This window comes from Cygnus olor, chromosome 6 (assembly GCF_009769625.2).
Source record: "Cygnus olor isolate bCygOlo1 chromosome 6, bCygOlo1.pri.v2, whole genome shotgun sequence".
NCBI lineage: Eukaryota > Metazoa > Chordata > Aves > Anseriformes > Anatidae > Cygnus > Cygnus olor.
This window is the reverse complement of record NC_049174.1, coordinates 14,867,584-14,884,826: the sequence shown is the minus strand read 5'-3', so window position 1 is coordinate 14,884,826 and position 17,243 is coordinate 14,867,584. Positions and strand designations below refer to the sequence as shown.

At 36.3% G+C, this 17,243-nt stretch overlaps 1 protein-coding gene and 1 long non-coding RNA gene across 5 annotated transcripts in view; one reads left to right on the top strand and one right to left on the bottom strand.

Annotated features, from left to right (window-relative positions):
• PDE1A (phosphodiesterase 1A) overlaps nt 1-17,243 on the bottom strand; it is a 183,405-nt gene that overhangs the window by 128,710 nt on the left and 37,452 nt on the right. The window lies entirely within an intron of this gene.
• LOC121072203 lies at nt 2,329-4,805 on the top strand. The gene is made up of 2 exons (XR_005821055.1): nt 2,329-2,634; nt 3,426-4,805. It is a non-coding gene; the product is annotated as an uncharacterized LOC121072203 (long non-coding RNA).

The window sequence follows — 17,243 nt, the reverse complement described above, 5'->3', positions numbered from 1 at the left end:
CTGTAAGTTAATAATACTTCAAACTTGTGAACAAAAATTGACCTGCATCAGAGCATTTCAGAACCAGTGGATACATCTTCCTATTTTGACACTAAACATTCGGGAACCCTTTGCCAAATATAATTTCCAATATGTGTATGATTCTTAGAAAGTTCTCTGAGCCCTACCAGCAAGTACATGGATTTGTTTCTCAAAGAGCCACAGAACAAAAGAGACTACAAAGCAAGTGACTATATTCATTCAGTGACAATGGCAGAGGAAAAAACAAGTCTAAAGAGGCAGAGCCACCACACAGCACACACCAAACTCACACTCTCATTTCAGCCAACTATATCAAAAGCTTACCTTCACATTTCCAGGAAATAGTTTTATATTAGTAACAGTTGTGATAAATGACCCCGTTTAAATCATTCCGTTAAAAATTCGTTTTAATCATTCCGTTAAAAATGACATTGACTACAGGTAAAATATAAATACAGATCGGAAAAAAAGTGTTTCACCAACTGTATAAAACCACCTTGGAAACTACATGCCTTATGACTGATAAGTACACTATCCTCACTGTTTTTCTTAGATTAATCTAAAATTATGACCTTAGGGTGATATCTGAACACTTGTGAAACAGCTTCAATTGTCACTTTACAGCGATTTAGCTTGTTATTGCTAATACTGCAAAGCCTTGCATGCTTATGCTATATCAGGGGTGGAAGCTGATCACTTCGCTGAACATTTATTGTTATGTGACATGAGTGGCATTTGGAAAAGATTAATAGCAAAAATAACCTGGTTATTTTTCCTTTTTGTACAGTGTGGACTGATAGATAAGACTAAGAGCCTAAGAGCCCTGAGCTTTTGATTAGGCCATTGATTGATCTCAGATGGGTCACTTTCTACTTGGACTGTTTAAGTCTCAACATTGGGAACTGATGAAATTTCTCCCCTTCAAAAGGTGCTTTGATTTTTATGGATTAAAATGCTTTGCAAGAACAGATTATCTTTCTTTGTTTCCTCTGCTGTATCAAGCATATTTTCTTTTTTGTTTTAGTAACTTTTTAGCAATGACTGCTTTTCAAATCTTTCCTATGCAGCCACATCTAACAATATGTTTTCTTTCATTCCTTTTATACATCAGGTGACCTAGTCTCACAGATCTTGTAAACTTGTGGATATGTAACTTAGTATTTTTTTCTAACAGTTTCCACAAATTCAGTATATCCTTTGATATAAGATTTAGGGAACTGCTTTAAGGTGACAAAAGGCAAATATCAACTTTTTCTCAAATTTTACTGCTTTGTTCCAAAACCACACTTACTATTTGGAATACTGCAGCATTTTCCTGCTGGTACTTTGATCCAAGAACATCATGAGCTATGCAGGTGGTTTCTGTCACACCATCATTCGCATTTTTGACAGATTTTGAGTCTGCATAGTATTCCCAGATAAATTTCTTAAAGTAATCTGTGCCAGGAAAGTAAAGCTTATGTTCTGCCAGCTTGCTGACACAAACCCTATCTGTGATATCAGCCTTTTGCTTAGTCAGTAACGCAAATAAACCTTCAAATCCCAGTGAGAAATACTGAAGAACCTTGCGTGAGAATGTTCTAAGAAGGCTGCATTAGAAGAAGGCCACTACATTTGGCCAGGCTGACTCACTAAAATCACAAAGTTATGTGTAATTTGTTTTATAATCATCATCTTGCTTTTTTAAATTAAAATATATATTTATATACTTTAGATGAATTTGGAGTTAAGTAAAATTAACTACCCTCTCCCTGATATCAGCACAGTGCAATCTTTCAAGTTAAGCAATTTACAATGAAAGGATCATTTTCTGTCAATAACTTCCCTTCAGTTGATGCTACAAAAACAAGGGAAGTTATCATGTTCAGTTTCTCAAAGGACTCTTCACTAACGTCTTTAACTAGGCGTAAGGTGTAAGGAGGAATAGTACTGAAATTTCACAAGTCAGCCTCATACAGGTAGCCTGGAGAAGAGGTCAAAGATACAACTGTTCTGGACTCTAAAAACAAGATCTAGAATCATGGGAAGTGTTCAGAGCTCTTCCTAGCTGCATACTCCGATGGAGAATTGAAATGAAATCTACTTTACTTTCTAACATTTCTGATACTGTGAAATTTAAAAAGACAAATCCATCAGAGATTCTAGACTGAACATTATGATGCACAAGATATCCATTCATTCATTTTTCTGATATAATAGTACTGAAATATCTACACTTTGACATAGTCCTTCCAGACAGAAAACATATTCACTCAGTCTAAAACTTCAGCCTATTTTGAAATACTGTTTTGTCCTTTCGTAATTACTAAGCAGCAGGACATACTCACTGAAGAGGTTTAGGGGATAATTTGGGTTGGGAACCATTCCTACACCCATAGCTTCTGCAGAGTTCCAGGTCTTCTCCCTCCCTTATGGCTTCCACTGAAGTCATTCCCTCCTCACCTCTCATCACTCTTAGAATTTTTTTGTTCCACACCATTTGATTCCTTCATTTTTAATATTTTTAGTATTTTTCCAGCATGAAATTTGGTTTTGGAAGTTTTTGACTCTAACATACAAGAATGTAAGGTCACAGGAGAGACCTTCAACTAGAGCTGAATACCACCGGACCAGGTAAGTAAACGCAACTCTCTGTACCTGCTCTGCCTGCATATGAATAGAGCTCAGATGACATGGAAAAAATAACAGCTGAAATATTAAAATATAACTACTGGTACAAATTAGTAAAAAATAGCAGTTATTCATAACACCTTGGAAAAGTTTTCATGTATCCCAAGATTTTTAAACAATTTACTAACGATGTTTATTTGTTGTAATAGTACCTAAAATTCCCAGTGGTAAAGACACCTTTGTAACAATTGCTATACAAAAAGAACAAAAAGCTGATTCCTACCCCAAAGATCTCATAATGCAAGTTAACTGAGAAATTAACAGAAATGAGTGCATTGGTGTGTTACCAAGTTTGGATTTTGTTTTAAACATTCATTGCAGTGACTGCATCCCACAGTAGTTTGCTTATAGGCAGAATCAATTATGTTTGAGTCACTTTTATGAGGTTCAAAATACTGAGAAATTACAGCTATTTCAGGTTAAAATAGACACCTTATTTGTTTCAAGATAATTGCCAGGAAGCGTCTGTAGGAATGAAAGCTACATATAATTTGCTTGAAAGAGGAGATTAAATAAATATGCAAACTGAATACTAGACATAATTACTGGATCTCTAGTGTCCCTGTTCAGACAGTGAATAAATGACCTACTAGTGTGAAACTGGTTTCTCACTTCAGCAGTCAGCTTCCAATAATGACAAATACGATAGCTAAACAGACTGAAATATTGTCTTTTCTATAGCAGCTATCTCAGCACATACAGTTTTTTACAAAGATGTGATGTATTTCTTACAGGTCACTCTAAGGAAGGCAGCTCCAGCAGTCTTGGAGATCAGCCTGCTTAAAGAACACACCTGCGCTGTGGTGGCATTTTTGTTGTTGTTTTGTTTTATGGTTTGAGGTTTTTTTTTTTTTTTTTTTTTTTTTTGTGTTTTGTTTTTTTTTTCAGTTGGTTCAGTTGAAATGATAACTTTCTGAACTTACAGTAATATTTAGCTCATCTTTGAAGGGTGCAAATAGATAATGAATGGTGATTGCAGTGATAATTACACTTGCCAGGAAGTGGTGAATCATTTCATACTCTCTTGCTGGTCTTATTTTAAAAATAAGAACTTGGCAGTTATCCTTATGTTATTTTGAGATATGTCCAAAAAGCTAGAGCACATTTTTCAAGACCAAGGGTTAAATCAGGCACACAGAAAAATGCAACAAGAAAGCAACTGTTCAAAGAAGAGAAAAGGAAAGGAAGAAAAGCCAAGGACAACAAAAGTCCAACAATTTCTAGAGATACGGTCTGAAGCTCTACTTAAACTGGCAGAATGTTAAGCTTTCCACAACTGGCACAAGGAGCAAACATGGAATAAATATCTAGAAAAAAGTGCTGAACAAGAACTAGGAGGAGCTCTAAGCTACAGGATATGATGAAAGAGCTGCAGAAACACAATTAAGTGTAAATAGATCTGAGAAAAAGAAAACAGCTGAGAAGATGAAGAGTTGAGTTTGTTTCCTGTGTGAAATAATTAGTGCTACGTGCATTTATATCTGAGGGGAATCTTGTAATGGTGGAATTTCTCAACATCACAGACTGAGGCAAGTCTAACAAAAGCATATGAAACTTCTCTGCTTAGCTTCTCTCAGAAGTAAAAAGCTGGGCACAAACATCCTAATTATTACATCAAACTCTAGCCTTCATTTCTCAATTTTATCTGAGATTTAACTGAAAACTAGGACAAAAAGTCAGCCACTCCTGAGCATGGCTTCTTATGTCCCCCACACAGCTGTGCTCTTCACAGAGGTAAGCTGAAAACAACATGCTCAGAAACCGATTTAGAATAGTTAAACCTATGCACAGGAGCTTTTTCTGTTTTATCCAAATATGGCAGTAATGGACAAGTAGAATCAGCAGGATCTTTTAAAGTAGAAAAAGAAATAAGAAATCTTTTCCTCCCCGTGTTTTCTTCTGAAAGCCTTTGAGCACTGAGGATCACATGAACACTGAGAGGTGCCTGGAGAACGATTGGTTTGAACATTTTCACATTCTCGTTCTCCCACAGCCACTGAAAAAGAAGGTCTCTGAGAGGCTTAAAAGTAGCAGGCAACATTGTTTGATTTTTCCATGCACTGATCTGACAAGAAGAGATTAGAAATTTCAAGCATCTACTCCTGACCCTGACACAAAAAGACATAAAGCTACAAGAAAGACCTTGTTAAAAAAAAAAAAAAAAAATCTTGCTTGGAGTAGGAGTAAACATTACATAAAATGAGTATTGACAGCCTGTAAGTTCACGTATGAAGTGCCCCAAGCCTTTATTGTATTTCAGTTCTGTTGTTGGTTTGTTTGTTTGTCTCTGATTATCAGTATTCTGTATTTCACCACATTGGTCAGATTTTGCCTCCTGGAAAGAAGCACCACCCAGCAGCTACACCAGCAGTGTGCAACCTAAAAAGCAAAGAGACTAACTCCTAGAAACTTCTAAAATATTCTTAGCTGCTGTACTCTAAGTAATAATAATAAGTGCTTATAAGCATAAAACTCATACAGGAGCTTAATGACCTTGCTTTTTCGTTTGCAAGGATTTTTTTTCCTTTTTTTTTTTTTCCCTACTTTTTCCCTGGGATATTCTGCACCAACAATACCTATCTGAAAGGTGCAGTTTTCACACTTTGTCAGAATGTGCACTGCCTATTTACTGATTTATTTGCCTGGAGCTATTGATATGTCTGTTACACTTCAAGAAACAGGTTTGGTATGAACAGGCTCAGAGAAAGGCTTAATGTAACCCAGTGTTTGTACCAGTGTTTTTGGATACGTCCTCTGTTTTGTGCATGTGACCTGTATGTGAATCCCTAGGAATTTCAAACCTCTGCATATGGAATTTTTCAGTTTTAGATTTACTTTATAAGTGTCTTGAGAAAATGTATATCCCAATCACTTCTGTTCTAAGGAGTGCCTAAGTACAGTTAGATTAATTTCAACCCTTAAAATGAAGAAAGTGTTGAGTGTCCATGAAGTACTGTAACTTCATGCATATAATCTGTGTCACAGATAATTCAAACCTCTTTAAAAATATGGATACTTGCAAACATGCATTCTGATAACCTGTACAAGAGCACAGCCAGAGCCAGAGGGAGTATTTAAGGTGAGAGAAGTGCTGAGAAGTGCTGTTAAATACTGTTTCTTTTTACATACACATATAAATTGTGCTGCTGCCAAATCCCAGGAGTGGGTGTTGGGGGTGTCTTTGTTTTTCTTTTATAGATAGCTCATATATGCACAAAAAAAAAAAAAAAAAAAAAAAAAACTATATTTGTCTATACAAACATGGCATGGCATGCTTTAACAAGTTATCCTCTGAAATGTTTAGGATTAGACAGAAAACAAAGGATTGAAACTCAAAGGCTTGTGTTATTGGAGACTTAAATTCACTTCTACCACACACACCTACGAAGAGAAGCACGTGCACAAGAGGAACCTACACATGAAAATGTTCCATGGAAAAAGCTTAAAGACTACCTGTGTTACTGTCTTTACCTTTGTATATTTTAGCATGTTCCAAGAACACCAAATATCCACCAATCGCATTCCATACAAGTACACAGCAGAAAGTGCATCAGGAAAGATGTGAAAAGAACTGTGCATCAAAACCATTTAAAAAACTTAAATATCTGCTAGGCTGTCCAGAAGACTACTGAGACAAATATTTGAGTATTATCAAATACTGAAATTTACTTCCAAATATTAATGACTATGGACTATGAAAAAATGCATTTAATTTCAATATAAAATAAAAAATAAAAAATTACATTTTTTATTTGGTGAAAGCTATATCAAATACAGTCCCTAGCACCTCACTGCCCAGTCAGTCACAGAGTTCCCAGTCAGCATTAGCACATGAAATATTTTCAGGTATATCTGTGGCATATTTTGATGTTAGTTTAGTTTGCAATTTTTGTCTATACAATCAATTTCATGCCATAGTTTTTATTATTCCTTTGTACTTTTCTGCTATTTATTATGAGTCTAATGTTATTGCATTTCAGAAAACTGACAGAAAAAAAATGAATAAAAATATTATGTTTTAAAAGGTGTTTTACCTTTCAAAAACAGTGGATTAGTTTCTCTCCAGCCACTCAGATACATTTTTGGTAGATTAAGTACACAGTGCCCCTGTCTCTAACGATTAATCTTACCTTCTTACATTTTGTTAAATAAAAGAATTCCATTTAATTTCTTTCTCCACACTTTTTGAAGGTCAATTGATGCTGGTGAATGTAACTGATGCTGGTTTATTTAACGTCACATATCTAACTGCTCTAAAGCATTCTAAATTTCACCTTCAAACATCAATATGTGAAAAAGTATCACTCAGATTTACCAGATTTTCAAGAAAAAAATATCACTATTAGTAAGAGGAATTTTCACCCACATCGAAACATATCAGAACAGTTAGTTATGGAAAAAAAGTAGTTATTTATTCTATTTTATCAGCCAAAAGCATAGTTATATAAGAATCAGCAATAAGGAGATAATAACTTTGTGATACATGAAGACAGCATGCTTATCATGACATTTACGCCTACTTGGATGTTCATCTGGGAAAGTCATATTGACAGCTTAGAACTTGAAGCAATCATTGTTCCCAGACACATACAATTCATAGCTAGACAGTAATGAGATGCTAGTCTATGTGAGTATGCAGAGGGTGGAAGGTTGTGATGTACACACCTATATCCATTATAAAAACTTCTTATTGTAAAGACTGTGTTTATTAGCTTAAACTGTAATAAAATATCCATTCTGTGAACCCTATGTATATCTAGTTTTCAAATCTGGCCACTGTCCAAAATCTTTCTTTTTGTAGGATGGGAGGGAAGAGGAGAGAATTTGTTCCCCCAGTGTGTTGTCATTTTTAACTACAGACCACTCCCATGTCTTTGCAAGGTGGACTTGGCCAAGTCCCATTGCAATAAATCACCTGAACAAGTCAATAACATTTCTCTGGAACTCTTACTGATTGTGTAAAATATCAGAAAAGTAAAAGATGCACAAACTTCACAATGTTGTAACAGCTTACAGTCGCATAAGAGCCCTATAGAATTTAGCATTTTTTATGGAATAAGAATTTTAAAATTTTAATCAGTTTTACCAGAGACTACGAGTTTTAGAGGCCATAGAAGTCAGTACACAAAAACAAAGTCTCATACAGACATACTGGGGGAAACACAGAATAATCAGAAAGTGCAGAGGAAAGCAGGAGCAGAGATGAGGAAAATTCAACATAACTTGCTAGTCAGGTGATTTGGTTAGTTGGTTTTGCTACCTTCGACATTGAAGAAAAAATAATAAGTTGGAAGCCTACTTAAAATGAAAAGCCAGCAAAGAAATCAACCCTGACATTGCAGATGCTGGAATTATCAACAGTGTATACCCCTCAGCTATAAACCTTACTAAACATCAATTCTGATCCATCATTCGGTACACGTTATATCATCCAGAATCAACAGTAGTCACAGAGACACAGAAATGTGTCCCATGGTAGTAACATGAACGTGTGCAACTTCTGCTGCTGCTTGCTTTCTTTCTTTCTTTTTTTCTTTCTTTCTTTCTTATCTAAAGCAAAATATTGGGCCTATAAACAAATCCTGGTATTTGGCGTTAAGATATATATTTCATATTTCCAATATATATTTTGCTTGATCCATTTTTTGTCTTAACTATTCTTTTTAAATAACTTGTAATACTTCCTGCATAATACAGCAATGAGCCATCCACCCAGTAAGTGTACATTTCCTAAAACCCCATTTACATAAGCTTATCTGAAGTGTATTGCTTCACTTACCAGATTTTATTGTAGAAGTACCTCAGCACCACCAATCATTCAAATCTCTTTCTCTGAGACATGAAGGGTTAAAAGAAACTCTCTTGCTAGCAAAACACAGTGACACGACCAAAACTAAATCAACTGAAACTGAAAATTAAGCCTTTATTCTCGGTCAGGTACTAGTTCTCTCTCTTGCTCTCAGAACTGGTATTTATTTGTTTAAAAGTCCAAGAAACATAAAAGTTTTTGTGTTACTGGAGCTCACAGAACTGCTTGAAATGTTTGAGAAGTTGTTTGATTGCCATGTCTACAGACAGAATAAGCAATACGGTCATAACGAACTACTACAGACAGAAAATACTACATTCACAAGAATATGGAACAATGACCTAGTTTATACCAAGTTACTGCAACTAAGTGTGAGTTTAGGACTTTGCAACCTAATCATTCTGTAATAAGTAGGACAAAGATATTGATCAGCGTTTTTAAGAGGAGGGTGATTTGAGCGGTATGTTGTTTAGAAGCTGACTGATCCAAAATGACTAGCACCTGCACAGGGGGAAAAGCTAGCCTTTAGGTTTAAGCTAAGTGTGAAATACCTTATCATCAAGAGGAGACTTGTCTGTCACAATACTTCTAATGCTAATGAATGAATTCTGAGAGAGAGTCTATTGGTATCTTTTGGTCTGTTTTGCCAGGACTAACCCTTTTAGTGAGGAGTGAAGAGCGCTTGCAGTCATGTCAGGATTTCATGTTGTACTTAAGTGACCAAACATAGAAAGAATGTAACACTCATCTTGCAGGAAAAATGGAGGGGGGGACAGCCCGCTCCAGAAATATTACTGTCATCTACCTTTAAGATTCTTTTTCCAAACATTAATAGGAAGAGAATCAAGTAACACATTTAGAAACAAAAACAAGTGCATAACCTTGAAAGGAAGTGAGGGATTTTGTGAAAGGAAAAAACCACTCTTCTCTGCTGCTTTCTCTTTGTGAGTCATATTCTGGGCGTGGTACCAGCACGTCTTGTTGTCCTATTTCTATGGAAAAAATCCTTGAGCGAGTTCAATCTTGATTAAGTTAGCATGGTGCCAAGCGAATGTAAAACCCCGAATCTTTGATTCAGCGTGTTCTATTGTTGCAGTTGCACTGAGGGAGGGAGGCGATCGTATGTTGCTGTTAGCAGAGCTCCAACACTGGCAGCACAGTTAGTGGCAGTGGGGATAACATTTCTTTTCCTTTTGTCAGCTTCAGTGAAGGGAAATCTTTTCAACACAAAATAGGGATTTTGTTCCTCAATATCCCAGTTTCAGCAGTGAGTTACTACTTCCAGCCCAGCTCTGACAGTCCATTCCTACTTCATGCCACAATCCCTTTAACTGTGCTAATAAACCAGAGCCTTGAAAGCATCTGGATTCCTTCAAACAATATAGCTTGAAGGTAACTCTTCTTTCCAAAATAGGGTGGGGAGGTAAGAGAATCAAGCACAGGTTACTGTATCCATAGCAGTGGACTGAAGCTGACAGAGCTAAGCAACATAACCTCTGGTGTTAATAATTCTTCCCACAGCATAAATTTGATTTTTTTTTTTAGGCTTACCATATTTGTTAGGAAAGTTGTAATGTAAACAGAAAAATAAAGGTACCTTGGAGTACAATGAGCCCAAATGGAAGTGTTATAATTGAATAACCACATCACTATAATTGGCAATATATTGCTGCTCAGATAATGCCTTAATGAGTTTTCACTTTCATAATTCATTTACACAGATATGGCAATCTGGGTAGCTGCAATCACAAATGTAGGCATCGGCACTTTCTAGATAATGAAATTAAAAATTAAAAATGGTAGCCTACATTTGCTCATTAACAGTCTACTTTTGGTACAGAGATAGTTTACTGAGCAAAACATCTCATTTAAATATGTAACTGCTGAGTTTAATTCTTTACACTTGAAGGCATGGCAGCTTCTAGACTCAATGTTAGGAATGGCTTTCAGTGTTAATTAGGAAGAGAAGCATAGGGAAACTGAAATATTTGTGATGGGAAGAGAGACATTTTGTAACAGGGTAATAATGCAAAAGACAAGAGCTCTTTCAATGGGGAAGGCTGGATTTAATCATGAAATGAAGCAACAAAGGCTTTTGTGCTTCTGACACTTTCCTCTGAGGCAACTCAGCAGGGAAAAAACAAAACTAACTTTTATTTGTTAGACACTTTTAGCAGCGCTGAGCGTGTACAGTGAGAAGCCTTCAGCTACCTACAAAAATTTAAGTGCAACATTTAAGGCTTCATAGCCTAATGTAGTATAGGCTTCTATTATATCAAACACTGTACAATATTGTGCATATCATGCTAGTTGCATGCTACATTAGAAGGATTGTAATGTAGCTATTTGGTTTATGCGGGGTATACAGATAAACTGTCCCTTCCCATCTGTGTCTCCCTTCCTTTCTGTTCCCATTCTTCTAATGACAACAGAGAAATCACTAAATTAAGATTTTAAAATGAAGCACCCTAGCACTAGAACAGAGCTGGAAAGCACAGTGCAGAAGGTATCCAGATGTATGATTGCAGTGGTCTGAAGTTTCTCATTTCTACCATTTGCTTTGTTATCAACTGCCTGGATGATGCTCTGCAACTGACTTTTTTTTCTTCCAGTGTCTAATTCCCATCAACTGCACAGTGAAAGTTTCACAATTGCTTTAAAGACGATGAGATCTACTCATGGTGATCACAATACAACTTACAACCTGCTGATTTTATTGTTAAAAATAATTTTTGTGACAAACTGGGATGCAATCAAGTCCATGGGAACACAGGGGCCCACCTTTACTGTCTGTCAAAAACAAAGCTCATTAGCAGGACTGGCAAAAACCCAAAATCATGGCAATAAATAGCAAATTTGTTGCAGCCTGCTTCTATGTTATTCCTTCTAGCTCCAGCCAAGTGATAGACAAAGGGAGGTAAACATGTTTCTTTCCTTTTGGGAAGAAAAAAAAGAGAAAAGGAAAAAAAAAAAAGAGGAAAAAAAAGCAGCCTCAGGAAATCCTTCTTTTCCTATCAGGTAGCATGTTCACTTAGCAATGCAAGAGAAGAATCACTTGCAGTAACAGCTAACTGAAAAATTACAACATACTTGACATAGCCCAGTGTTCAGAAAAAAGAGTGACCAATAAACCTTAGCCAAATTCCACTGCATCCATGAAATACTGCAATCTTTTGTCACAATCAAGTAAATCTGTTTTGAACTCTCATTTATTGTGATGTAATTCGATAGCCTCCAGTTAAACTGGTGTAAGTGAGACCAGAACCAGGTTAATTTATTAAATTATGGGTTTGATGGAACAATCACAGGCTGAAGTTCTGTGGTCTACGGGCATACCATCAACTGTATCATGATAAATAGGCCTCCAAAACTACTATATTTCTTTTTTCTCATTCAAAAACCCCAAACCTCTTTCATTCTGTCCATTTCAACAGAAGCTGTAGTCCAACACCACGCTTTCACAGATGGAATGAATTGACTGTTGGAGCTTGACAATTTCTTACATCTCTGATCTGCAGTCTCACAAAGCTACAAGATTTTCTGATCTTTCAGATTGAATCATGACTTCACAGTACAACCAGAAACTGTAGTGCCTTTAAATATTATTGTATCTTAATGGATTGGATAAAGATGACTGAGGTAGTAAGTAGAATCCAAAACTGGGCCACAAAGCACTTTTTTCTGAGATACAGAATTGCATTATGCAGCAGCCTCCTTGTGAGAACCATCAAATAATTTTCATCAGTGAAACATCATATGGAGATTTTTGCACTCATGCCCATGAAGAAAGCTGGAATTGGTCCCGTGCATGTGGTAGCCTGCCAATTTCAGTAAGGCATGGGTGCCAGCTAAAGACAGATTTAATATAGCCTGTACAATGTAGAAAAATTTCAGTTCCATGCCAAGAGGATCATCATAACGTTAATCATTGTCAAATGATAAGAATGCACTTCACTGTGAGAAATCACATCTGTTGTCACTTGTGAGGCTTTACGCTGTTGTTACAGAGATTTAAACAGTATCCTTCTGAGGCCACTTCATTGCAGAGTCACAGTATGTAAAGATGCTATACTGTTTTTCATTACTTGGAATGAAAAAACATAGTAATCTCTAAACTTCTATGAATTTTACTTTTCCTCAAGATCCTTCCCCTTGAAACCTTCCTCTACTGAAGCTGAAGTCTTAAGGTTTTATTCTATTCCCTTGCTCATTCAAACTAAGAATGAACTTGACATTACATTTAACTTTTTAAGTAAAGATAAAGGTTGAAAAGTATTTAAAAATCAAGTTCTATTAATATCATGTGTCCCTAAATAGTAACATGATTCAAGGACTCTGCAACTTCTGAGTCCTCCTCTCCCAGAGCAATGAGATGATCTTAATATGAACTGATGTTGAAAATGTTCTAAACTTTCAAACTAAAAGGTCTTCAATTAAAACTCGTAGGAAATCACACATTTTCACTAACTCATTATACAGTCTTTACATTTTGCTTTCATTTCAATGTGAACACAAGGATATTTTTAAGCTACACAAACAGCGTTCTGGTTTATAGCCTTTCATCACATAGAAAAGATGATCAGCACAGTGCTAGGTGGCTAAATAGGACCTCATAAATAAGATGAGATTGACTGTCTCCCATATCCAGAATGAATCTGGCCAAAACTGAGTATAACTCAGGGGAGAAATAGGTGACAGAGATGACTCAATATGGCATATGCTCACCTGAGACACCTAATTTTTTCCAGAAAGTGATAACATGAATAAATCAGGGCATTTTTGTTACTGTAGAATTCAATTAGTCTACAGCAGATCTGGCATGGTAGTTTAATAGATATTCAAGCTTCCAATGAAAAAGCAGAAATACAATTAGAAGCAAATCAAAGCCAAGATTTTCCATATGAATTCTAATACCATGTTTATTTATACGTCAGGACATGCATTGTCATACTTCCATTAAATTTATACACAAATTAGTCTTCTAAGGTCTGTAAGTTTTTGAGCACAGACTTTGTTTAAGGCTATAACAGTGATAGGAACAACTCAAAGTTTGGATTCAGCTATAAACTGTCATAATCTTCGGGGATGCTCATACCCTGTGTTTACCCCATATCCAGCTCTAAAACAGACAACCAGCTGTTGTATGTTCACTTTTAAACTTTCTTTTTCCCTGTCTGCTATTGGCAGACAAACCATTTTTATCTTAGCTAAATTCAGTTTCACACAGCATATGTACCACATTCAATCCACGGCAGGGGTATATGGGTATGTTCTTGGAATACTGAAGAATAAAATTACACTAGAGGTGAAGCAAGGGATAAGTTTTGGTATGTTAAAGCAGAATTAGAAATCATAAGGCCTAGGCCGTAAGTCTTCTCTGATCTTCTGTTTCAACAGGACAGAAATTTATTACCAATCTTTCATTCTTCCCCAATAAAACTTAACTGTGGAAAACTGCTAAGTATTCATCATACTTTTTAATTACAAGGCCAGGAAACCAATATGTAGGTTTGGAAGTGGGTCGAACCAAGATGTTTTAACACTTTAATTCCTAGTTACTTCTGCACATTACATACTTAAATGTTTATGGATGGGTAGGGTGTTCTAGGAATCAAGAGGAGAAGGGATCCCTGATGACTCACTTGCGCAAGGCAGACAGTGTCTAACCAAACTATTCAAGAGAAAACTAAAAATAGAACTAAATTTCTTTCTTGGAGGCAAGCTTCCTCACAGTTATCGCTAAACTATTTAAATGTGTATGTTATTAACATGTCTCATTTTGACATGTGCTGACAAATATTTTAAATATTTCCAGAGAAACAAACAATATTGAATCAATCTGCTCAGAACTTCAAAGTCAAAAGGCCCCAAATATAACGAGTGGTTTTACCTATGACATTTTAAGTTAAGCACATAATACTTCTGACTAAACTCACATAAACCAGAAAGTATCCAGAAGAGACAAACTTATTCAAATAGTATAAATCATTTTCGCTCTTCTTACATATGCTCTCACCACGTTAAGTAATACTTCCTATCATTTAATGATTGCACTTTTGCTCTCAAAGATACATGTACTAATTTCTTTCAAGAAATCAAAACAGTTATACAGTTTGGAGAAGGCTTCATGGTGGAAAAGGAAGGAAGAGCCCAGCACTTTCCAGTGCAATATAGTATGTGGCACTGTTACAATCATCAAATATATACACTATAAGGGGAGGTTAAGACACCTTTCTTCTCATTATTAACTCGAGCTTGTATCCAAGCTCAGCTTTACAGGATAAAACCTGTATTTGTCTGTAAACACTCCTAAAGAACTATAGGTACACACACTCACACACATCACAGGTAAATAAATTTGAAGTCTCGTTTTTGTCCCACTTATTAAAATAAAGACCAATAACGCAGTCAAGAGAAATATAACACTAAAATGGAGTTTCCTTGTCACAGCACTATTCAGCAGGGAAAAGGCTATGGTATCTCCATTCACTGCCATTGGCTGTTATAGGACTATCCCATAAACCTGGTTCTCTCTAAACTACCTGACGTTATGATTAGTGAAGGTGTCTTAGTAGCCATGAGACATATGTCATAAACAAGACACTGAAAATAACTCGGTGGTGGAGAAGGTAATACAAACAACAACAAGAAAATATTCACAAAATGGTAAAAAAAAAGCACAAACACACATCACTGCAGGTAACCCATTGTTGATTCTTCAATAAATTCTGCAGATGACACACCAAAAAGAAAAAGCCAACAATAGTAGTTCATTTAAATTTACCCAGGCAGAACAATAGTTCAGTACTGTATACGAACAAAAGAAAGAAGTAAATACTACCCGGTAGTCTGTTCCTTAGTGTCTTTCTGGCATAAATTACACTAACAGTGAGCCATTCAAACGCAAGTGCCTCCAAACACTATTTATCAGAGAAATTCACAACAATTAAATGTCAACATAATATTTATGGAGGCTACTTATTTTCCCGGGGCGCCAAAAGTCTGGAGAAGGGTTGGGTCAAACAAACTGCAGCCAATGTCAAACAATAGATAATGGAGTGCAAGCACTTGCATAGACAAGCATCTTCCTTTAGATCTCTCCCTGTTAAATAACACTGCACCAATAATATCTGCATTCTGCTTGAAAGCTGCACTGCTGTAATTCAACAGTCTGTAAGGCTGAAAAGCTCATTAAATAAACAGCAACAAAAAACATGCAAAAATGTTGAATGACTATGATTACAAATATTTATGCATCATGCCGCAAGCATAAGATCAGGGAGGAATAGTTGAGCAAAAGCCCATTCCTTTCTCTGACTTCTTAAAGCAAACAAAACACCAACAACAACAAAAAACACCACACCACTTCTTTGGAAGGATATTTGTAGAACTACTAGGTCTGGAAAAAGCAATGCTATAATGTATGTCTCGCTCATCTTTCTGTTCTTCAGCAGATGATGCTTAAAGTTATACCAGCTTCTCTGAAGGCCTAAAAATCTGATGTATTTGCTGAAATTGGCCAATAGAGAAGCACTCCGGCCCACTCCTCTGCCATACCTATGACTTACTTTTTGTAGTTAGATGTAAAATTTAGATTTTACAGAAGCTCTATTCTCTCCCATGCTTTTCAAGAAATATAAATGTTTTATTTTTCTTTGACAAGGAACAAGTAGCTTGAACTACTAAACCTTACCTCTGCATGCCTGCAGAAAGTCAGAATTGCTTTTTCTCAGGTACCTGTTGATATTTGTTGATTTGTAGAAGTTCTAAAGACTTTTCAGGAATGCATTAATGTTGATACATTTACCTTTTGGAACACTTTTATTTTGTTGTTTTATGATTCTGACTCAGATGAGCATTACTTCTCTTACTCATTCTAAAGAGCCTATAAATAAACCACATCACTGTCCACCTTCATCATGCAGACAATAAACAGCACAATGTCAGCCGTGTCTGAGCATTCTGGTCAAGAAGAATAAAATATTTAATGAAGCAGTTTAATGTGGTTGGTTTTTTGTTGTTTGTTGGTGATGTTGGTGGTGTGGGTGGTGGTTGATTATTGGGGGGTGGGGGGGGCAAGGGGGAGGGTTTTACAGGCATCCAAAACATTGCCAGTGGTGTCAAGGGACTTTATAAACACAGGTAAACAATAGGCTTAGGGGGTTTAGGTTATGGTTCTGTGCTGTTGGTTATAGGTTACCTAGCAGTACTTAACAGATCCAGTTGAGGTGCAAATACGTGATTACAATCGTACTGCATCGCCAAAGTACACAGTATGGATGTTTATACTGGACTTCTTTCAGGTCAGCTTTCTGTTGGCTACAGGAGCACAGATGTTATCTGATGCACCATAAAGCTGGAGTGACGTGGGCAATACTTGATTTTCATAAAATATGCTACTACAAAGTTAAGCTTGCAAAATACTGGAACAAACTTGAACCCTCAGCACCAGTTCATATTGCATCAACACTTTCTGTCATGTTTTGATCTAATAGCAGGATCCTATACTAGGATTTACTGTGTCACAGAATCACAGACTTAAAACAAGAGCAATGTGAAACTACAGTTCTTTAGCTGGCAAACTGCACCAGCTCAAGCCTGGCTGAATTGGTTCACCTCATCACCAGCTATTCCTATAACCAGATAGCTTCCTCCATTGCAAGGGTGCTACTGAGTGTGGAAACACTCAAAGAATCCAACCAAGGAACTGATTCAAGTTAAAATTAATAGTAGGGATACTATG